Here is a 23,961-nt window from a genome sequence, read left to right as displayed (position 1 = left end):
AATTTGTAATTTTTTTGCTCCCTCTCATGTATGTCTGTGGTACTGCAGGCTCTCTAGAGCTGCTGAAAGCTTCCATGCTCTTTTTCTCTTAGCAGCTCCCAGTCTTCTAGAATATGCCAGTTTCTGTCAGGACTTAGAATTTGTGGGACAGGAAGTAGTCCCTCAGGTAGTCCTCTGAAAAAACAGGATGTTGGACGCATGCTCCAATTTCTTCCCACTCTAAAGAGATGCTGGGAGTTAGGGGTTTTCTTTTGTTTATCCTGAATTGCATCAGGAGGAGATACTATGGTGAATACGTGTGTGCTAGCCCAGAATGCCACCTTTGTTTTCAGTGGTGCTCAATATGGAACCCTATCTCTTCAGCACTGAGATTCAGGAGACAGAAGTCAGTCTCTGAGGCAGCCCTTCAAACATGTGAACTATTGGATGTACAAACCAGTGTTCTGTTTTCCTCCTCAGGGAGAAGCCATTAATGTCCCTATACTGTATCACTGTTTTCTTAATATTTCCTTTTTTTCTTTCTCTTTAAACTTTTCCTTCCATTATCACAAATTCTTGGTTGAAATGATTACTTCCTCAAAATTCTGTGTACTTTCTGTGATGATTAATTTTACGTGTCAGTTTGACTGGACTAAGGGATGTCCAGAAAACTGATAAAGCATTATTTCTGAGTGTGTCTCTGAAGATCCTTTACAAGAGATCAGAATCTCTTCTCTAGATCTTTATGCATTTAAATCAATAAACTGCATAAAGAAGATATCTTTGTCAATGAAGGTGGACACTGTCCAATTCATTGAGAGACTAAATAGAATAAAAAGGCCAAACAAGGGAGAATTTTTTCTTTGCTTGAACCCTAAACATCTTTCTTACTCTCTAACATTACCACTCCTGGTTGTCAGGCCTTCAGACTCTGACTAGGATTTTCACCATAGATTTTCATGATCCTCAGGCCTTTAATTTTGACTGATTTTTAATTACACCACTGTTTTGTCTGATTCTCCAGCTTTGTAGATCATGGCAGTGTAGGTAGGCTGAGTCTGAGGATCCAGAGGGGTTCCTGCAGGTCCAGACCAGAGGGTTCTTGGCTTCATACAAGATGTAAATTAAACATGAGCTAAAAGGAAGTGATAGCAATTTATTAAAAACGTGGAGAGAATGTAGACACAGACAGAGCATCTAGGAGACTCAGAAAGGAAAAGATAGTGAGTCTCATCTTTCCTTGGAGCCTGGAGTTTTTATTGAGGTCACTGGTCTGGAACATGTGTCTTCTTGGTAATCCAGGAACAAGAGCAGCATTTAGGTGTCTTGCATAAGTCACTTATGCTCTGGAACCAGGGGTCTTGATGAATCAGTGGTCTTGGAAAATGTTCATGATGACCCCACCTGGTCACTCATTAGATGTTATCTACTGTGCTGGAAGATGCCAAAGAAATCATTAAATCTTTGACCTTTACAAGGAGGACATACATTGTTCTATAAGGTATGTGTAAGATGTGTGTATAGATCCTAGCAAAAATAAAAACAGGAAAAGGAGTGAAAAAAGCAGTTTTCATGGGGTTCTTTTAGTTTCTCTGTCTCAATGGGACTTCTTGCCCTTCATGATTGTGTGAGCCAATTCCTGTGATGTATATATTCAATAGGTTCTGTTTCTCTGAAGAATCCCAATTAATATAGATTTTGGTATTGAGAGTGGTGCTAGAGGAACAGAGTTTTGTTTTGTTTTTAAAGATTTTATTTATTTATTCATGAGAGACACAGACAGAGAGAAAGAATGGCAGAGGCATAGGCAGAGAGAAAAGCAGGCTCCATGCAGGGAGTCCGATGTGGGACTCAATCCAGGGACTCCAGGGTCATGCACTGGGCTGAAGGCAGGCACTCAACTGCTGAGCCACTCAGGCATCCCGGAACAGCATTTTAAGTATGATTTATCTAAATCGTTCTTGAGTTTCTGGAGTTGGCTTTCTAATCTAACTAGGATTTAAAGATGCTGTTGCTTGGGACAACTGGGTGGCTCAGTGGTTGAGCAACTGACTTTGGCTCAGGTCATGATCCCAGGGTCCTGGGATCAAGTCCTACATCAGAGTCCCTGCAGGGAGCCTGCTTCTTCCCCTGCCTATGTCTCTGCCTCTCTCTGTGTGTCTTTTATGAATAAATAAAGAAAATCTTTAAAAAAGATAAAGATTCTCATGACTCTATGTCTAGTAGTAAAGAGAAAACTGATAGTTCATGGCATGAATTATTTGTAGAAATATATAAAACACCTGCATTGGATACTCATTGACCATTTGTAGAAGCAAAGAGCTAAGCGACTCTCTATATGAGACTTTCAAACATTTTTGGAAAACTAAGGAATGTAATGGCATTGGTTTATCTTTCCTAATATTGATGGACAAAGTGATGGGAGAGAAATATATGCTCAGGTATTCTAATTTCTAGCTCAAGTGTCCCATAAATGACCTAAGAATTTCTATGTATTTCCTCAAGGAGAGAGACTTGTGTCATGTAGCTAATGGGTTAAAATTGATGTAAAGCAAATGCAGAATCTCATCCTGTGACTGGTTGAATTACAAAACAAATTGAACTTCCATTCTCACAGTGTCTACACTTAAAGTGAAGATATTTATTGAGAAAGAATAGAACCTGTTAATTTGGATAGAGATGTGTAGAAGACCCTAATTGAAGCTAGGGACATTGAACATTTAAAGTCTGTTGAGCATTGTTTGTCAAGAGAAGTCTCTCTTCATCCAGGGAAATTACATTCCCAACTTACAGTAATATCAGCTTTTCTACTTCTGTCTGATAGAATTAACTCTGCATTGGTTGAGGTCTCCCCTGAGGCAGTTACTATGCAAAAAAGAAAAAGCCATTTCTCTCAAGACCCACCCCCATCACCTTTTATTTGCTTTTAGACCTATAAGTAGACTCCAATCCCAGCAGGACCCTAAAGGTGAGGTACAAAGTTTGACCCATGAAGAAGTTTGACTCATGAAGAAGTTTGACTTGAATTTTCAATTTATATAAATAGAAAACCAGGGAATGTGCATGAGAATAGATAACAAGGTGTGGGATAGTGGTGGAAAGGACTATGAAGTTGGATCAGGCAGGATTTACTGATATAGATTCACTAAGCAGAGCTTCTGCATTTAATGCTGCAAGCTCAGGGAGTTAGGATTCTAACACTTTGATTCACTCACTGAAACTTGGGCCAAAATATGGCCCTTTGAGCAAGTTGGAAATGCCAAACATCCCCAGTGTAATGCATAGGAAGGGATTCAGAAGCTTAGAGGGATTGGAATATCGGAGTGAATTTGTCATTTAAGACATACCCACCCTGAGATGGCCCAGAAAACATGTGTTTCATTAATACTTTGAGAAATAAATTTGTGAGGGGAGTCCCAGCATCCTTGAAAAGCTCTGTGATCACTCTTCTCTATAGGCCAGACCTTACAGTGGGAGCAGAAACCACTATATTGAAAAACCTAAATGCAGTAGAATTAAATGGATCCAGGTCTAAGTTGGCAGAGGTGAAGTTGGAGCACTCAACCACCAAAGGTAAGGTGGGTGTAGTTACAGTAATGGTCAGAAGAGTCAAAGAAACAATTGGAATAGTCAGACATGCACAGACCTGTGGCTTTGGCTAATTTATGGTTTTCTAGAAATGGAATAGATGAGAAGCCTATTAAATTCTTACTTTCTCTGTATGAGCAGAAAAGTTCTAAGTCAAGTGAACAAAAGTCTAACTTGAATTATGAAAACAGTCATGGATCTTCAGTAAGTTCCCATACTTGAGACAGTTGGCAGACCCAAAACCTCTTGAATGAATGGCAGGCCAAGTCCCATTGAGGAAGAATCCTGGTATAATGCTAAAAAAAAAAAAAAAAGATAAATGCCATTCTCTCAGCTTTCCCCAAGGGACCTATGATCCTTTATCATGGTACTGTATACATTGGGGAGGAGGAAGTAATCAGACTTACTGGACACTGGCTCTGAACTGACACTGATTCCAGGAGACCCAAACTGTCACCATGGTTCTCCAGTCAAAGTAGGGGCTCATGAGTAGGGTCCCTGAATATATTCTGTGGTGATTTCTCCAGTTCTAAAATGCAAAATTGGAATAGACATACTGAATAGATGGGAGAATCCCCACATTGGTTTCTTGGCCTGTGAAGTGAGGAATATCATGATGGGAAAAGCCATTAGAAGCCACTAGAATGCGTCTATTTAGGAAAATAGTTAATCATAGCAATACTTCATGGAGGGATTACAGAGATTAGCTTCACCAGAAGAAGAACTTGAAAGTTGCAAGGCTCCTGATTCCCACCACATCTCCATTTGATTATCTTACTTGGCGTGTGAAGAAGACAGATGAATCTTGGAAAGCGAGAGTGGGATTATGGTCAGTTTATCCACGTGATGTCTCCAATTGTAGTTGTTGTACCAGATTTGTTTTTCTTTCTTTAGCAAATAAAAACATCCTCTGGTACCTGTTGTATAGCTATTGATCTGGCAAATATCTTTTTCTCCATATCTGTCCATAAGGCCCAATAGAAGCAGTTTGGTCTCAGGTGGCAAGGCCATGCATGCCCCTTCACTGTCCTACCTCAGGAATATATCAACTCTGACTTATGTCAGAATTTAGTTTGCAGGAATCTTGGCCACCTTTCTCTTCTACAAGATGTCACACTGGTCCACTACATTGATGGATATTATGTTGATTGAACCCAGTGAGCGAGGAGTAACAACTACTTAAGATTTAATGGTAAGATGCTTGCTTGTCAGTGAGTAGGAAATGAATTGGACTAAAATTCAGGGGCTTTTTACTTCAGTAAAATTTCTAGAGTCCAGTGATGTGAGACATGTAAAGATATTCTCCTTTCAAGGTAAAGGACAAGTCATTGCATCTGGCCCCTCTAACAACCAAGAAAAATGTACATTTAGTGGTCCTTTTTGGACTTTGGAGGAAATATGCTCCTCATATGGTATGTTACTCCAGCTTATTCATCTAGTGACCAGAAAAGCTGCTGGTTTTGAGAGGGGCCCAGAATAAGAGAAGGCTATACAATAAATCCTGGCTACTGTATAAGCTGCTCTGACACTTGGGTCATATGATCCAGCAAACCGAATGGGGCTTAAAGTGTCAATGACAGATAGGGATGCTATCTTGAACCTTTAGTAGGCATCTGCTTTTGGCCTTAGTAGAGACTGAATGCTTGACTAAGGGCCACCAAATTACCAGATGACCTGAGCTGCCTTTCATGAATTGAGAGTTATCTGACCCATCAAACCATCAAGTTAAGCATGCAGAGTACCACTCTATGATTGAATGGAAGTGGCATTTATGTAATCAACCCAAAGCAGACTCTGAAGGCATAAGTTACAAGAAGTAGCCCAAATGTTCATGGTCCCCACTTTTGCTACATTGCCTTCTCTCTCCCAGCCTACACCTGTAGTCTTATGAGCAGTTCTCTACAATCAGCTGGCAGAAGAAGAGAAGATTCAGGCCAAGTTTATAGATGGTTCTGCATATGTAGGCACTATCCAGAAGTGGATAGCTGTAACTTTACGGGTCCTTTCTGGGATATCCCTGAAGGACAGTGGTGAATGGAAATTCTTCCAGTCGGCAGAAATTCAGGAAGTGCAGCTGGTTGTGCACTGCATTCATAAGGAGAGATACCCAGATGTGCAGATATATATTGATTGATGGGCTACAGCCAAAGGTTTGTCTGGATGATCAGAAACTTAGGAGGAACATGATTGGAAAATTGGTGACAAAGAAATTTAGGGAGGAGATATGTCAGTAGGCCTCTCTGAATTGGCAAAATACATGAAGATATTTGTGTCCCATCAAAGGATGACCTTATTTTATATATAAGTGATAAGCTACTAACTTCAGAGAAATTGTATTAATTTATCCTACTGCAAACAGCGTAAGAAAGACTCATCTTTTTTTTCTGTATCAAGTTATTATTTACATTCTAGTTAATTAACATATAGCATAATATTGGTTTCAGGAGTAGAATTTAACAAAAACTCTCTGGGGAATATAACTTTGCAGGCGATTAAGCCCTGACATTTTACAATTCTCTAAAACTGATGGGGGGGGGGGGGGCTGATTATTTCTTCTGTCCAGTAGAAAAAAGATCTCAAAAATTATTTTTACCCTGTAGGCCATTAACCAATTTTGTATCGAAATTAACAATTTGATTTCAGAATTTCTTCTGACTACAATTTTCAATCTGCATATTCTCTTTCAAACCAACTTTGTCATGCTGGTGGGTTCTTCATTGAAAGTTAAATAAAACTTGAATATGTGCCTTCTATGCATTTATATTAGAAACAAAACAAAACAAAAAGGGTTACCTCAGCAGACAAGGAGGATACCCATTCTGTGGGTTCCAATCATCCTGTTTCTCCAGCACCCTTCTTATCCACTGGGCTTTTGAACATATTGGTCATGGTGGCAAGAATAGAGATTATGCATAGACTCAGAAATATTGACTTTCACTCATCAAGGCTGTCTAGCTATGGCCATGGCTGAGCACCCAACTGCAAGTAGCAGAGACCAAAACTGAGCCTCCTTTATGGCACCATTCCTGGGGGGAACAACCAGCTACCTGGTGGCAGGTTGGTCATGCTGGACCACTTCCAACAAAGAAGGGGCATCGTTTTGTCCTCAAAGTAATAGAGGCTCTTGATATGGATTTGCCTTCTCGGTACACAATGCATCTGCCAAAATGGCAATCTTTGGAGTTACAGGATGCCTTACCCATTGTCATACACAGCATTGTTTCTAACAAAGGAACTTCACAGTGAAAGAAGGGCAGTGAGTATGGCTAATGAAATTCATTGGTCTTATTAGGTTCCCCATTATCCTGAAGCAGCTGGCTTGATAGAACAGTGGGATGGCTTTATGAAGACTCAGGAGGTGACAAAAGTTTGCAAGGCAGGAAGAAAGTTCTCTAGAAGGCTATTATGTTCTGAGTCAGCATTGAATATGCAGTGCTATTTCTTCCATAGCTGGGATTCATGGGTCCAGAGATCAAGAGGTGGAAATGGGAGTGGCACTCATTATTACTCTAGTGACCAACTAGCAAAACTTACGTTTCCTGTTTGCATGACTTTATGCTCTGCTGACCTAGAGGTGTTAGTTCCAGAGGGAGGGATGTTTTTACCAGAAGACATGATGATTCTATTGAACTTTAAGTTAGCCACTTTGGGCTTCTCATGCTTTTGAATCAATACACAAAGCAAAGAGTTATGGTGCTGGCTGGGGTGATCAATCCTAAATACAAAGGGAAAATCTGATCACTATTCTATAATGTAAGTAAGGAAGAATATGTCTGGCATACAGGAGACCCCTTAGGGCATCTCTCAGTATTACCAAACCCTGTGATTATGGTCAGTGGAAAACTATAACTCAATCTAGGCAGAACTAATAATGCCCCAGGTCCTTTAGGGAAGGAAGGTTTGGGTCACCCTACCAGCTAAAGAATCATAAACAGCAGAGGTGTTTGCTGAAGGCAAAGGGAATATAGAATAGATAGTTAAAAAAGGGTAGGTAAAAACTAGCTATGATCATGTGTGACCAATTACAGAAGTGAAAACTGTGGTTGTCATGGCTATTTCCTCCTTATTTTGGTATGGATATGTTTGTGTGTGTATACATATGCTGTGAAAATATCTTTGTTTTCTTTTCCTCTCTTTTATTCCTTTATCATGTAATATATGATGTGCTGACTTTATGTAGTATTTAAGTATTGTTAATTTTACATCTTACTGTTTCAATTATAGGATATAAGGAGAGGAATAAACATCATTCAAGTACTTTGCCCTCTCTTTTGGGGGAACAGACAATGGGATTGCTCAGCTTCCATAATCGTGTGAGTCAATGCCTATAATAAATCTCTTCGTATATGTGCTGTCGGTTCTGTATATCTGTAGAGAATCCTGGATCATACACTGTCATATCATTGACCAGCTATTCCTCATTAATCTGAACTAAAGTAAAAGCAGTATTTTATTTTTTGTTTCCTTTTCTTTCTGATAATTACAACTAACTTTAAGGCAATTAAGCAATAAACCTGATATACCTATTATAGCAGAATTAGATCTCAAGTTGATCCTTTCCTTTCATATTCATTATATCAATGCTAAATTTTGCTCTAGAAATTCCTGTCATCATCATCTATAACTTCTATCCTTAAAAAACTAAAGTCATACATAAACTAAACCATATTTCTATATTTTATCACATGTGGGATTCTCTAAGTGCAATCAGTTTCATGTCATTTCAAAAATTCTCATCCTCTATTTGTTCTCTCTAGTGTACAAAATGGTAGCAGCTATTTATGAAGCAAGATATTTGACAAATAATTTAATTCAGGATAATTCATCTTTTCATGTATATCTAATTACTGTAAAAGAGTCTTTACAGAGGAGTACATGGTAATGACCATGTACACTGAAGATAAGTGCTATAGACATTAAGGAGGAGGTGAGATGATATTAGGCTGGGGTTGATATATGGCCCTAGAGAGGAAGAGAGATACAAGAAGAATGGATGGTGACATTTACAGAGGCAGAAAATTTGAGTTGTGTGAACAATTTAAAGAACTGAAAGCATTAAGTGAGATTTGGAGAAAGCAGACCTGTTTGGCTAGATTGGAGCATTGGAGAAGGATTCACATAAGCTAGAAACCTATATGAGTTCAAGTAGAAAAGGAACAGAATCCTAGAGACGGTTGGAGAATTAATGCTTGGAGCATTGAAGACTGAATGGCATTGATCTCTGAAAAGTTAAGTTTGGTATGTGGTAGAGCATGTGGGTAAAGAACAGCCTGAACTCTGTGGTCTTTAAAATCACCTGGTGTTAAGCCATCCTGTTTGAGATAGTTTACAAACAGGAAACAGGGCAGAGTGGATGAAAGGAAACTACTCAGGGGGTTATCAGTGGATGTGCTGTCTACAGACATTTTTATAAACTCACTGTGTCTTGCTAGGATAAATTTTTAAAAAAAATCTGTTGATCTTCTTTCTCAACTTCATAATGCTTTGCTGCTCACCTGGAATCTTACAGTGCTTGTACAAAAAGGCTCAAGTCATGCTGGGCATCTCAAGAGCCAGAGATTAATCTGACATTAAATCTGGGTTTGGCTTGCATGTAGAGATGAAGAGATGTTCTTGTCCCAAGTTTGGCAGTCACTTAGATGTTGAAGTCCCAATGTTTCAAACTCAGCTCAAAACCCTTTTGTGTGTTTTGAGTTTGGCTCTTGGCAAGGCCTAATTTCCTGTTTCTAAGAAAAAAGACTCATGAGAGAGCCTCAATAAAGCTTCTTGGACATCAAAACAACATTTTGATGAATTAATTGTAAATGAATCAGAAACATATGGATTCATTCTCTTGAGACACACATGTGTTTAAGGAGGGGGGCAGTTGTTGCTCAGGGCTAAATGTGTTTTGGGTTTTATCAAATGCAAAATGCTTGGGGGGAAAAGGAGCAAAAAGATGAAGTGGAACTTTTGCCTTGTCTTTAAATAGGCCCATTTACAATCTTATTTACTGCCACCTATTGTTGTTCCAGAAGAAATTCAACAGTCATGACTAATCACAAACAGCCAGGCCTGGTAATTTATAGCATCTCATAGTTGTCAGTTGAGGCTTAAGAAAGAATAGGTCTTGTTTTCATGTTATTAACAGAGCTCAAGTCAGACTACCTGGTAAGAAGGTGGCCTGTCTCTAATGAACAATTAGTAAATATACTCACCTTTGTTTGAATTCTTTGTTGTCTTCTTAAATGTACTGGCTGAACTACAGCACAGTTTTCTGGAAATCCTGTTTCAAAAACTAACGGAACTACACTGAAATGCTGCTTCACACACGTTAAGATGGCTGCTTTACAAAAAGAGATAACAAAGGTTGGCAAGGATGTAGAGAGATTGGACCCTTGTGTACTGTTTGTTGGAATGCAAAATGGTGCAGCTGCTATGGAAAACAGTATGGCGGTTCCTCAGAAATTTTAAAATAGAATTACCATATGATCCAACAATTTCACTTCTAGATATATTCCTAAAAGAAGTGAAAGCAGGAACTCAAAGATATATTTGTACACCCTTGTTCACAGCAATATTATTCATAATAGCCAGGAGGTGGAAACAACTCAAGTGTCATTTGACAGGTTAATGAATAAATAAATTGTGATATATACATCGCATTGGAATATTATGCAACCTTAAAGAGGAAGGGAATTCTGAGACACGCTGCACTATGGATGAACCCTGAGGACAAGATGCTATTGGAATAAGCCAGCCACAGACAAAAATCATATGATTCTACTCATACAAAGTATCTATAGTAGTCAAATTCTTAAAGATACAAAGTAGAAGAGTGGTTGCCAGAGCCAGCAAGGAGGGGAGAATGAGGAGTGGTAGTTTAAATGGGCACAGAGTTTCAATTTTGCAAGATGCAAAGAATTCTGGAGGTGGACTGTAGTGATGTTTGCACAACAATATTAATGCACTGAATGCCACTAACCCATATACTTGAAAATGACCATGATGGTAAATTTTGTGCTATATTTTATTACAGTTTTAAAAATAATAAACTAAGGAACTTTTATTGCAATACTATTGTCCAAGGTAATATCAAGTATATATGACATCTGCAATCCCCAGGATTCTGTTCCCTGGCTCTATGGAGTCCAATTTCTAGACTAGAAGGATTTGGTCATACCTATGAGAAGAAGCCTATGCACGAGTTTCCTGCCCCAGCTTCCCCCAGACCAAAATTCTGTGACCATTTCCCAAGATGTTTCTCTTGCACGAAAGGCTGTGCTTGGTGTTCATTTTGATAAGCTATCACTTGGCATTAATTTTGTGCCTGGAGAAGGAAGCATATTTTGATTTTCCAAGTACTGTTCCCTTGAGGGTGGTCCTGTTTATTTTTGCATATTATCAAGTAACTTATATTAAGCCCTAACGGAGATATTTATAGATAGGGAATAAAGGAAAAGCTTATTTCTTGGTTAAGCTTTATTAACAGCATTCTCACCACTACGTAGGAAATATTTTACCTTGAACATATTTTTCCAGTTGATGCCTATAGGTACTTTATCTTTTAGTCATGAAAAATGGGGAGTATGTATGGTTTATAGTTTATATAATTTATAATATAGTTCATTCTGAAAAGGATTTGAAATAACTTACAAATAAGGGAAGGTGAAAAGAGAAAATTAAGTTGGTGGCAGAGTTAAGATTAGTATAAAAATACATGCAATGGGAACGATATTATTGCTACAAAGATGTAAAGAATTTGATTCTGGTCTTCCTAACCAACAAAGCAAGGAGGAAAATATTTGATTCACAGAAATAAATCTTATTCCACCTCACAAGAATCCTCTTGAAATAAATACACTGAAGATCTTAGTCTGATTTCATTCTATCCTTTGTAATTACTTCATTCTATTTACCAAAAAAATTGGTGCAATGAAGTGGCTGAGAGACTCATGTTTACCAATGTTAGCAGGCAACACTGGAATTGACACAGTCTATGAATTACCCATATATATATATATATTTTTGAGTCATTAAGGTCTTTGCTTGTCCCTTTACTTCTTCAAAATTTTTAAAATTCCATTTTTTATTAGTATCTCCTGGAAAGCAAATAAGAATGGCACGAGAGGAAATAAAATTCGAGTTTAATTTTTCCTGTATTTTTGCTTACCTGGTTCCTTAAAAAAAGAACTCTCAATTTTAGTTAGTACTTAGTTCTTCTTGCTTAAAATATTTAACTTGAGGTCTAAAGAGCTACATGGCTTTGGACATCTTCTCTGATTCTGATTCTGTGCTATGTCAACAGCTTCAAAGATTGGCAGAATGGAAATGACATTAGATTAAGAGGTAACTAGAGTTATCACATGGTGTGAGAAATTACTGATTTGTCTACATCTTTTTCTTGGTCTTTGACATAGGAAGTGTGAACTACATAGTCTCCTACATCTTTCTCAGCTCTACATTATGAGAGTTGTTTAATCTTTATGTGCAGAGAGGACTCAAGTACATGGAAACATCCTTATGTGTGGTGTTATCTTTCAATAATCTCTTAGCCAGGAAATGTTAGTAATGAAAAGTTACTTAAAAGTGCTTCTGAGTTCTTTAGGGAAGAAGTCCAAGAGGAATGTTTTCTGTAATTAAAAGGACAAGGGCATTAGTGAGGGACAAGGGGAAGGAGGTTGGGATGTCGTCCTAGGATGAAAATGACCACTATGTGCACAATGGAATTTGGCAGTCCAGATTGTTTTGGTTTTATTTCCATTTACTTAAAACAAGTGTTTGTGGGAAATGGGGATGGAGGAGATATAATTTATTTTGGGTATTGTGCATTAGTCATCTTTCATCTGCGAAGTCACCACCTGTAAGAAACATTAGACAGTAATAGACGTCATTCATAAGCAATACGTTTTGTTTTATGAGAGACTTCTATGGATGTGATTAAGCTCCGTTAAACATCCTATGCCACTGGGACAGGAAGCATTCTCATTGTGTATTCTCACTTGTGAAATGCCATGACTCCAGAAATACATAAACTTTAAAATCTATTCTGGTTGGATCTATATATGCTTTGGGAACTGGGGAAGGGAGATAGAACAATCTGATTGCTCCAGCCTTGATTATTTGGAAATTTAGTTGTTAAATCATCCAGATGATTTCCTTAATTTTCTGTGTTCTTTTTTTTTTTTTTTTGGAAGTAGATACTGTTGTTTTTGCATCCAAAAGCAACTTATTTTTTCATTTAACTATAATACTTCAAATTATGTCCTTGGTAATTTACTGGTACGACTTGGAGCAATCATTACACACACATTTACAGTAATTCTCCACAATGCTGCTTGTGATGGTCTTAATCTAAAACTGGTGAACAAGATTATTTTTAGCGTAACCTCAGTATTTTGCTAGAAGGAATGCAAAATTCTTTATAAAAGGAAAGGACAAATAGCTTTCATACTAAAGTAAAGTCCTGGGCTCATATATATCCAGATAACACAGTGACTAAACAGACAAAGTAGTGGATAAGCTGAAAGGGGACCGGCCCTGAGGTGGACCTGTGATGTAGGTTTATTTTCCAAAGTTAGCCACAATTGGAAAATATTCTAGACTTCACTGACACTTCAAATCAACTAATCCACATTTGATTTGAACTGAAAAAAACATTTAAGAGGTACTTTGAGAAAGAGCACATGGTAGATAATGCCACTTAAATAAATTTGAGGGGCACCTGGGTGATTCAGTTGGTTAAGCTTCCATCTCTTCATTTCAGCTCAGGTCATGATCTCAGGGTCATGAGATCGAGCCCCCCACAGAGCCTGGTTATGATTCCTCTCTCTCTCTCTCTCTCTCTTCTCCCCTTATTCTATAAATAAATAAATAAATAAATAAATAAATAAATAAATAAAATCTTAAAAAATAAAAAAATAAATTTGAATTGTAGTGAGTTGTGATTTCATATGAGTACAAAAAACTCCCTTTTCTATCTGCATGATATGACTTCCAAATACTCAATTGCTGTACTTTAAAACTGGGTACATCCACAATGTAATTGATTAAATGTAAAATACAAAAGATGTCTAATTTGTACTCCCATTCCCTAGTTTGACAAAGACTCTTGTGGTACAAAAAGCCAAAACCAAAAACAGTAGCAAAAGGCCATCAACTTAAGTGAGGCGGTATGTCTATCCAAAAGTCAAAAAAAGCCACTTGTCATCTTAAAAGTTTAGTTTTTGAAATACACTTCCTGTTAATTAAAAGAAAAACTCAAATGTAGTAGCTTCATTTGGAAGATCTAAGTTTTGTCACAGAAAAAATAGATGTTTAGGGTTGTCTTTGATATATACAAGATATAATTGGTGAGTGATTTTAGGTTCAGATTTACAGGTGCTACTGGAAGGCTGTTTCCCCAAGCTTTGTGAATTGACATTGACCTCTGTATTTTGAAGGTTCCAGATTACTTTCTGATTGGAACCTCACAGCAATCCCTCATTGTAGTTCAAGGTATAAAACATCTTGGAAAGTTTCGTTTCTTGAGAATTGCTCAAGGATCTGTCTAAAGAGTTAGCTTTGACTCTCAATAATTTGTTTACTTTTTATCATCTCTTTTTTTTTTATCATCTCTTCTTTAGGAAGAAACTCACTTAGTTCTATTGGAAGTATAGCCAATCTCACTTTTAAAACATTTTAATTGTAGTAAAATATACATAACATAAAATTTACCATCTTAACTGTTTTTTTCAGATTTAATTTTTTAAATTTTTTATTTAAATTCAATTTGCCAACCTATAGTATAACATCCAGTGCTCATCCCATCAAGCGCTCCCCTTAGTGCCCATCACCCATTAACTGTTTTTAAATGTATAGCTCAGTAATGTTAAAGTACATTCACATTGCTGTGCAGCCAATCTCCAGAACACTTTTCGTCTTGCAAAACTGAAACTATATACCCATTAAATAATAACTCCTTATCCCCTGTCACCCCAGCCCCTCTAAACCACCATTCTGTTTTCTGTTTCTACAAATTTGACTACTCTAGGTACCTCATTTAAGTGGAATCATATAGTATCGTTTTTTTGTGTCTGATTAATTTCACTTAGCACCATGTCTCCCAAGTTTATCCATGTTGCAGCATGTGTCAGAATTCCCTTCCTTTTTAAGTGCCATTGTGTGTATAGGCTACAATTTCTTATCTATTCATCTGTTGATTGACACTTGAATTGCTTCTACCTTGTGGCTATTGCAAATAATGTTGCTATAAACATGAGTGTACAAATCTCTTCAATAGTATTTCATTTTTTAAGGAAATTTTATTTTTTACAAATTGGAAAAGAAACAATTTCTGAGACAATATAAAATAGATGCTTAATTTTTTTTCTTAGAAATTCTGAGTATGATTCATGCAAGAACTATTTGAATAATCAATGTTAAATCCTCAATTACCTTGCAAAGAATTCCTATGAGTCTCATATAAGGTATATTGACCTGATACTGACATTTCCCTAGCATTTAACAAATGAGGAAGAAAAGTTATAGATTAAATTATATGACATTGACTTAGACCTCTGATTCTTTTTAAAGAAAAATTTTTATTTATTTACTTGACAGAGAGAGAGAGAGAAAAGAGAGAGAGCAAGTACAAGCAGGGGGCAGGGAGAGGGAGCCGTAGACTCCCCACCGATCAGGGAGCCCGACATGGGGCTGGATCCCAGAACCCTGGGATCATGACCTGGGCTTAAGGCAGACACTTAACTGACCGAGCCTCCAAGGCTCCCCTAGACCTCTGATTCTTAAAACTAACTCAGAAATATACTTGATTTTACTTTGAAAATTACAGTACATTGGAATGTCCTTTAAATAGATCAGATACAAATCATCAACGAAATAAAATGGGGATGTGTTCTGATTTTTCTCTTAAATTTCACTTTAATAACTTTTTCCTCCATTATAACTCATTTACTAATTTAGTCATAAATTCTATAATCTTTACAGAACTACTGTTTTAGGCAGATTTCAAGGTGATGGACATATAATTGTGAATAACACAAATAAGACCTTAGACTACACAATCCTTCTGCTATATACAGACAATAAACAACTTAATAATTCACCTCCCTCAAAATAATTTTTTCCCTGTTATGGACAAGCGTTACAGAAGAAACAAAGCAGAGCAATATCAGACTAACGTTAGAAATGAAGACAGGTATAGATATTAAGACTATATTTTGGAGAATGGGCTGACAGGACCTTTACCCCATTCCTAAACACACATAGTCACACTATACACTGTATAGATTTATCAATTAGAATTATTTCAGCCACAAGTAATATATACCCAATATCTAACTGGAATGAATTACTATGATCATTACTAAACCTGAACATACATTAATGTGTTTTTCATTATTTGTATGTCTCTTCTGTTTTTAATTAATCTCCTGCCAGATTGTTTGTTCTACTTTTTCCTTAGTGATTCACAAGAACTTTTAATATATTAAAAATATGAAATATTTTGGGTGATAAGTGATGAGAATGATTTATTTTTCACATTTTTCATTTGTCTTTAATTATCCTAACAGTGACATTAGCATTCAGATATTTTACATTTTTATATAGTCAAATATAAAAATATCATTTTGAATTCTTTTCATTTTTTTCCTTAGAAATACTAATTCTTATCAGCATAGAGAAGATTAAATATATTCACACACATTTTTCTGTCATAAAAGGTTTATTTGTTTTTTATCATATTATAGAAATGTTACAGATACAAATAAAAGTAAAGCAATTATTGTCAATCAAAGGCAATAATTGTTATTACTTTGATATTTATGAGTCCAGATTTTTTCAACAATGGTATAATGTACACTATTTTAAAATTTTCTGTTATTACTAAATAAAGTATATTGTACATTTTTACATCATTTCATGGTCTTCTATAAAATCATTTTTATAACTCTATGATTTGTATTTATTAGACTTAGTTTATTTAGATAATCTTTTTTTGACTTTTTCAAATTTCTGCAATTTTAATGCTGCTAGGATAACTTAATAATTAAATCTTTATGGACATTCATGATTATTTCCTTAGCATATTTCTATCTCTAACATAGGTGTGTATGTCAGAGATATGTCTGTTTTAAAGTCTTCTATCAGGGCAATAGGATAGTAGTTTTCAGTTGGCCTGGGAAGGTAAGGCTGTCTCAGAACTCTGGCTCTGGCTCTGTCCCTTGCTATGTCACAAGCCCTCATTTTTCTCATTTGTGTAATATTTGTACCAGTATCTACCTCAACATTGTTATGCAGATTAGAGAACTAATATACTTACTAGCTTAAAAGAGTGGTACATAGTGATCAATCAATAGATGCTTTTTATTTTTATGTACTAACAAATTGTAAATATTGTGCCTGTTTAAAATTTTCACATTACATTAAAAATTCCCATTTATACAAAGTTATTTTATTTAAAAAATTTTGTTTTATAATTAATATCATTTAAATTTGTCTAAATTTCAAGCAAGAATAAACATTTTATTCATATGTTAATAGTTCTTTATGTATTTCTATAGCTGTATACATACTTCTTCATTTCTGAAGTACTTGCTTAAACGTTTTCCAAATTTTCTATTGCAATATTTGCTTCTCATTTGTTAAAAAACAATTTAAATGTTTTGATCTTAAGCCTTATACTTTAAATGATGCAATTATCTCCTTTCAATTGTTTTGCCTTTTGATTTGTATATGTGGTTTGACCTAATTTTTATGTAATCAAATGTACACATTATTGTGTACATTTATTGTGGAAGGTGGAAATTGTGGTATAACACTTTTTTTATGAGACTTTCTGTGATAATCAACCTGGTCCACAAATTACTTGAAAATTATAGATATTATAGGAATGAAATATAAAGTTTATAGATCCAAGTTAATAATAAAACAAAAGTCTAAATTTAGAATTAAATATTTTTAAAGAAAATTTAGTAATGTATTTTTAATAAACTGTGCGTGAGTGAGATAAAATGAGATGAGTCTTCTCAGTAATTCTTGAGAAGATTTGGAACCTCTCAGTTGATCTTGTGAATGGAGGCCTCGGGCTCATCAGAGCACTGGAGAAGTTTTAGGAAACAAGATAGGCACTTCATCAAAGCCGAAATTGTTTGATGTTTTAAGATCTGTAAGTGGAAGTGCACTTCTCTCTCTAGGAAGACAAGACCCTATTATGTTGGAGGTAAACAGACTAGAATTAAGTTCAATCCCTCTCTATCAGTGTGTACCAACTCAGCCTGGAATCATAAAAATCTCTATTTTTCTCTACCTTTAACTACTATCTCCCCCTCCATTTGATTACCCACAGAATGAGTCTAGGAGGAAAACTTAAAACTTCATTTAATTGTTTCATATCTTGTGAGTTTATGTTTCCAGTATAAAATGCCACCGATTTGGAGGAAAAATTATCTCCTAAATCCATTTTTGGACCTTGGAAAACTAGACTTTAGTGCACTCAAAGAAAAGTAATTTTTAAAGCCAAAATGAAAGAAAGATTTACAACTATATTTATCTTAAAAATTAACAGTTCCATTATTTATATGTTTGTCTTAGGCTCATCTGGTGTGTATTAGCACTCATGGAAAATAAGGTTCTCATTTAATTTACTTTCAATGATTGACTAATTTCTCCAGTTCCAATAATTTAAAATTCATCATTTCAGCATGCCTTTAGAGGATAACATTTATAATATTTAAATTCATACATAAATGTATCTGTTTGCTGCTATGCTGATTGAAATACTTATTTTTATTTTCATGAGTTTATAGTATGTTTTACTTGCTGAAGGGATATCAAGTCTCTTCTTTCTGACCCTTTTTGGCTGACATCTACTCTTTATTTTTCCCAAGGAAGTGTAGAATTTCTCAAGAGAAAAAAAATTAAGACTATTCCACATGGATTTTTTTTCCTGTTTTTTGAATATTTATGTATAAATTTAGTGCCTTTATATATTCCCACTTGGGAATATATATATGATTTTATTTCATGTCTCTAAAAAGTCATACTAATATTAAATATTGTACTTTTTGGCATATTTAGATAATGTATAAGTATAAAAGTTACTATTTTTGAATATTTAAAAATTTGAATTGTTAATGAAATATTGTTCCCTCATGTATTGCTTCAGAAATTGCTAGTAAATAGCAAGACTGCTATTTGTCAGACATTTATTTTCTTCTGAAAATCCTAGTAAATTATCTTGGTTTAAGGAGTGCATCATTCTCTAGGTTTCTATGTAAATAATCATATCATCTGTAGATATAAGATGCTATTCTTTCCTTTTCCACTAGAAAGTGCTTTGTTTTATTTTTCTACTTCACTCACTTAATAGGCATTTTTAAGGTAATGTAAATAAATAAGTAAAAACTATTTCATCTTAAAGTTTTGCTGTTTTCTTTAAGACATTTCTCAAAAAAATGGCAGAAAAAGAATTTTCTACCATCTTGTTCCCAAAGAACATCAAATTTGAAAATGATGTATGGACAACAATGCCTTTGTGGAAGTCCAGATATCCAGCAAAGAAGTTCTAGCATACTGTTGGTACAAATCAATCAATCGATCAATCAATCAATATTCTGAAAAAAAAAATCCAAGATTGGACACATTGAAGAGGATAAGAGATATAATTTCACTTTACCTGCATCACCCCACCCCAAAGCAACACAGTATTGTCAAGAGAGATGTTCTTGGCCACAACTTGTCCCATGAGGGAAAGTGAGAACATGTGAGTGAGAAGCCAGCTTCCCCAGTAGTACATGACACTGCCAAAGAAACCCACTTTTTTCTTGCTCTATCTGGAAGGAGGTGTTCTGCATAAGTGGGGCAGGGAGTGGCTGAAATACCATCAGTCAGGGCTGTCAGTGAGCATCAAAGGAACTTAAATCTTACTAACTCTTTTGTGGACTCCATCAGGAAGTCCACCCGTGAGCCTCTAGGGACACCTTGTCTGCAGATTCCCCTAACAGTCAGTAAAGATGGGAGGTGGTGACTATTTCATTAAATGTGAAGACAACAATGCAAGATTTCAAGTAACATAAAAAAAATCAAGGAAACATGACTCCATCAAAGGAAAACCGTAATTTTCCAGGAACCAAACCCAAAGGAAAGGTGATTTGTGATTTTTCTCAACAAGAAATTCAAAAGAGTTACTTTAAAAAGGTTCAGTGAGTTTCAGAAAAATAATACAAGAACAAAATGAAATTAACAGTGAGATGGGAATCATGGAAAAGAACCAAAGAAAATTCTGGAGCTGAAGAATGCAATGAATAAGTTAAAAAAAAATGCAATAAAGAACATCAGTAGCAGATTTGATCAAGCAGAAGAAAGAATCTGTGATGTAGAAAATAGGTCATTTGAAATTATCCAGTCAGAAAAGAACAACAACAACAACAAAAAGAATGAAGACGAGTGAAGAAAGCCTATGTAAATAATGGGATATCATCAAGAAAGCAATGTAGGTAACACTGGAGTCCTAAAAGGAGAAGACAAGGAGAAAGAGCCAGAAAGCTTATTCAAGGAAATAATGACAGAGAACTTCCCAAACCTGGGAGGAGATTTGGACATCCAAGTTCATGAACTCACAGGTCCCCAGAAAGTTTCAACACAAAAAGATCTCCAAGACATATTAAAATAAAACTGTTTAAAATAAAAAATTTAAAAAGCATTAAGAGAAAAAAATTTCTCACATACAAGGGTATCCCATAAGACTGTGAGCAGATTTTTCAGCAGAAACCTTGCAGGGCAGGAGAGAGTGGGATGATACATGCAGGTACTGAAAGAAAAAAAAAAAAAAAACTGCCAACAAGGAATACTTTACCTGGCAAAGCTGTCCTTCAGAAATGAATGCAAGCTAAAGACCCCTGACAAACAAAAGCAGAGGGAACTCATCACCTCTGGACATGCCTTACTAGAAATGCTGAAAGGAGTTTTTCAAGGAGAAATGAAAGGATGTTATTTAGTAATATGAAACATATGAAAATATAAGTCACATTGATAAACTTTAAGTATAGAGTTATATTCAGAATATTCTAATACTACAATATGGTGGTATGTTAATCACTTTAGTATATAGATAAAAGCACCAAGGTATTAAAAATATAGTTACAATAATTTGTTAATGGATGCATATAGAAAAATGTAAATTGTTACATAAAAAACATAATATGGGGGGGGTAAAAGGGTAGTTTTTGTATATGACCAAAGTTAAGTTGTTATCAGCTTAAAATATACTGTTTAACTATAACATGTTTTATATAATCCTCATGGTAACCATAAAACAAAAACTTATAGTAGTCACACAAAAGATAAGGAGAAGGGAATCAATGCCTATCACTACTGAAAATTATCAATTGAAAACTAATACAGCAAAAAAGGAACAGAGGGGCAAAGAAATTGCAAGACAGCCAGAAAAATAATTAATAAGATAACATTAATAAGTCCTTACCTATAAATAATTACTTTAAATTTAAATGGATTAAATTATCCAATCAAAAGACAGAGAGCTAAAAGGATTAAAAAAACAAACAAAAACAAAGCAAAACAAGACAAAAAAACCAAGACCCAATTCTATGCTGCCTATGAGAGACTCATTTCTGCTTTAAGAACACATATAGCCTCAAAGTGAAGGGATGGAAAATATATTCTATGCAAATAGAAACCAAAAAAGAGCAGAGATAGCTATACTTAAATTAGCCAAAATAGACTTTAACTCAAAAGCTATAACAAGAGACAAAGCAGGTCTCTTTATAATGATAAAGGGGCCAATTCATCAAAAGGATATAAAAATTGTAAATTATATGTACCAACATTGGAGCACCTAAATATATAAAGCAGATACTAACATCTGAATAGCAAAATGAACAATAAAATAATAATAGGATATTTCAATACCCTACTTCCAACAATAGATAGATCATCCAGACAGAAAACAGGACTTGGACTATACTTAGGACCATATGTATATAACAGACTTGCAGAACATTCCACCCAATGCAGCAGAATATATATTCTTCTCAAGTCTATGGAGTACATTCTCCAGGATAGATCAAATATTAGGTCACAAGACACGTGAAGTTAGCCAGAGAGATAAGAACAAATACTATATGATTTCATTTATATATAAGATCTAGGGGAGAAAAGAAGTCAAACTCATATAAACAAAGAGAAAATGATCACAAAGGGCTGGGGGATGGGGAAATGGGGAGATGATGGTCAAAGCGTAAAAGCCTTCAGTTATAAGATATTGAATAAGCTCTGGGGATCTAATCTGGGACATGGTGACTATAGGTAATAATATATTCTCAAAAACATTGCTTATAAGTGGGTTTTTTTACATTTTTCTGCATGCATTACAAACTGGCAGTCATATCCATTCACTGATATAACACTTTGCTCAATGTAGAAAGCGAGTAGCATTCTTAGAAACATCTTTTTCACAAGTGTTCTTAAAACATTTCTCTACATGCATACAGAATGTACTTGGCATTTTCTAAGAGAGTAGACCTCCTCACCATACACAAACAAAAAAAGGTCACTATGGAAGTTGATGGATGTGTTAATTAACCTGATTGTGGTAATCACTTAACAAAGGATAAGTATCTCAAATCATCAATTTATATACGTTAAATATATATATTTTGAACAATTATACCTCAATAAAGCTGAGAAAAACATTTCTTATAAAGTTAAGGAAAAAAGACTTTTTTAAAAAGTCAGGAATAATAGTTCACTCATCAAATTATAATTGAAAAATTATTATTCAATATTTACTGTGAATATTGTAAGGAACAAATGTCAGAACAAAAGTTGCTCCTAGAAGTCATACTACTTAGAATATTGCACAACTCTGTAAATCAGGTATTATACCAGTTATGAAGATAATGGAGACTAGGAAATCATATTTTGAAAATTAAAAAAAAACTTTGAAGTACTATGTTTGCAAGTGGTTAATGAGCCTCAGATACCAAATATCAGAACAAAAGATGCTCCTAGCACTCATATCACTTAGAATATTACAAGGGCTTTAGGAGCTTTGTACCAGGAATTAGGGACAAAGATCAATATTTGTATTTTCTATTATCTCACAATAATATTTTCAGTTTTGATTTATACCCTGAACTTCAGACTTGCTTATCCAACAAACTTTTTGATTCATCCATGTGAATAACTAGTAAAATTCAAAATTGACATAATGAAATAAATTTAGGATGATTATCAATCTTAGTCATTAAAAATAAGAAAAAAATGTGTTTTTACTTCATTTTTACTGTTTCAACACTTATACACTCCTATTATCATACTCTTGCCTCAAGAATTTCCTTAAACACTGTATAGTTCAGATACTCTAGCAAAGAATACACTTTTTTTTTTGTCTGAGAGGTTTTCTATCTCATTTTCATTTTTGAAGGATGTTTTATTTATATTATACAGGATTTTGGATTGCTGTATTTTTTTTAGTACTGAAAATGTCACTCTGTTGTCTTTTGAATTGGCCTAATTTCTGCTATTGCTTTTACTACTTTATTCCTTTGTATGTAATCCTTTCCCTGTGACTGCTTTGAAGATTTTGTATTTATCTTTGATTTTTAGCAGTTTTACTATTTGTCTGTTTCTTTGGTATTTATCAGATTTGTTTTGTTTTGTTTTGTTTTGTTTTGTTTGCACTCCTTTGACTCTGGTTTAATGTATTTTGTTAGTTTTGGAAAATTCTTGATCATCGTCTCTTCAAATGTTTCTTCTGCCCATTTTACCTTTGCCTCCTAGGATTTCAATTCCATGTATACATTTGATCACTAAGTATTATCCAAGAGCTCTTAGATGAACTGTCATATTTTCTCTCTTTTTCTCTTTGTGTTTCAGTTAGAATATTTAAAAATAATGTATATTGACTTATTTTCTGCGTCACTGATTCTTTTAATCTCCTGTAGTAAATCTACTGAGGAGCTCATCTAAAGAATTCTTTATTTCTGATATTGTTTATGTGTGTGTGTGCATATGTGTATCTTTATTTATAACATTTTCACTTGACTATCACTTCTCTCCTGAATTTTCTCATATGTTTATTTGTGTTTTCCACTAAGCATCTGGCATATTAATCATAGTTATTTTTAAACTCTCTGATTGACAATCTCAGCATTTGATTCATCTCTGAGTCTAGTTGTATTGATTGCTTCAGTTCGTGACAATGAGGTATGGGGGGTTGTTTGTTTTGTTTTGTTTTCCCTTGCTTTATTTTGTGTCTCATAATTTTTTGTTGACTCCTGAACACAGTATAGCAGATATTGAGGGAAATTTTATCCATAGTCAGCAGTTGAACTATTTTTGGATTTTATTGTTGCTCTTACTATCCCTAGTGTACTGCTGAGTTCAAAATTTTCT

The 23,961-nt window shown here is 35.0% G+C and overlaps 1 long non-coding RNA gene across 2 annotated transcripts in view; it reads right to left on the bottom strand.

Annotated features, from left to right (window-relative positions):
* Positions 1-1,134: 1,134 nt before the first annotated feature.
* The window catches only part of LOC144296517 (uncharacterized), a 73,537-nt gene continuing 50,710 nt past the window's right edge, over positions 1,135-23,961 (bottom strand). Inside the window, exons 4-5 of one of the 2 annotated variants that reach the window (XR_013363615.1) lie at positions 13,271-13,405; positions 12,278-12,407 (exon numbers count right to left, since the gene is read on the bottom strand). This is a non-coding gene — a long non-coding RNA (uncharacterized LOC144296517). Of the gene's footprint in view, positions 1,414-12,277; positions 12,408-13,270; positions 13,406-23,961 lie in introns of those variants that run through there. The other variant, XR_013363616.1, reaches the window with a different exon arrangement.

This window comes from Canis aureus, chromosome 24 (assembly GCF_053574225.1).
Source record: "Canis aureus isolate CA01 chromosome 24, VMU_Caureus_v.1.0, whole genome shotgun sequence".
Lineage (NCBI taxonomy): Eukaryota > Metazoa > Chordata > Mammalia > Carnivora > Canidae > Canis > Canis aureus.
This window is presented reverse-complemented; position numbering and strand designations above follow the sequence as displayed.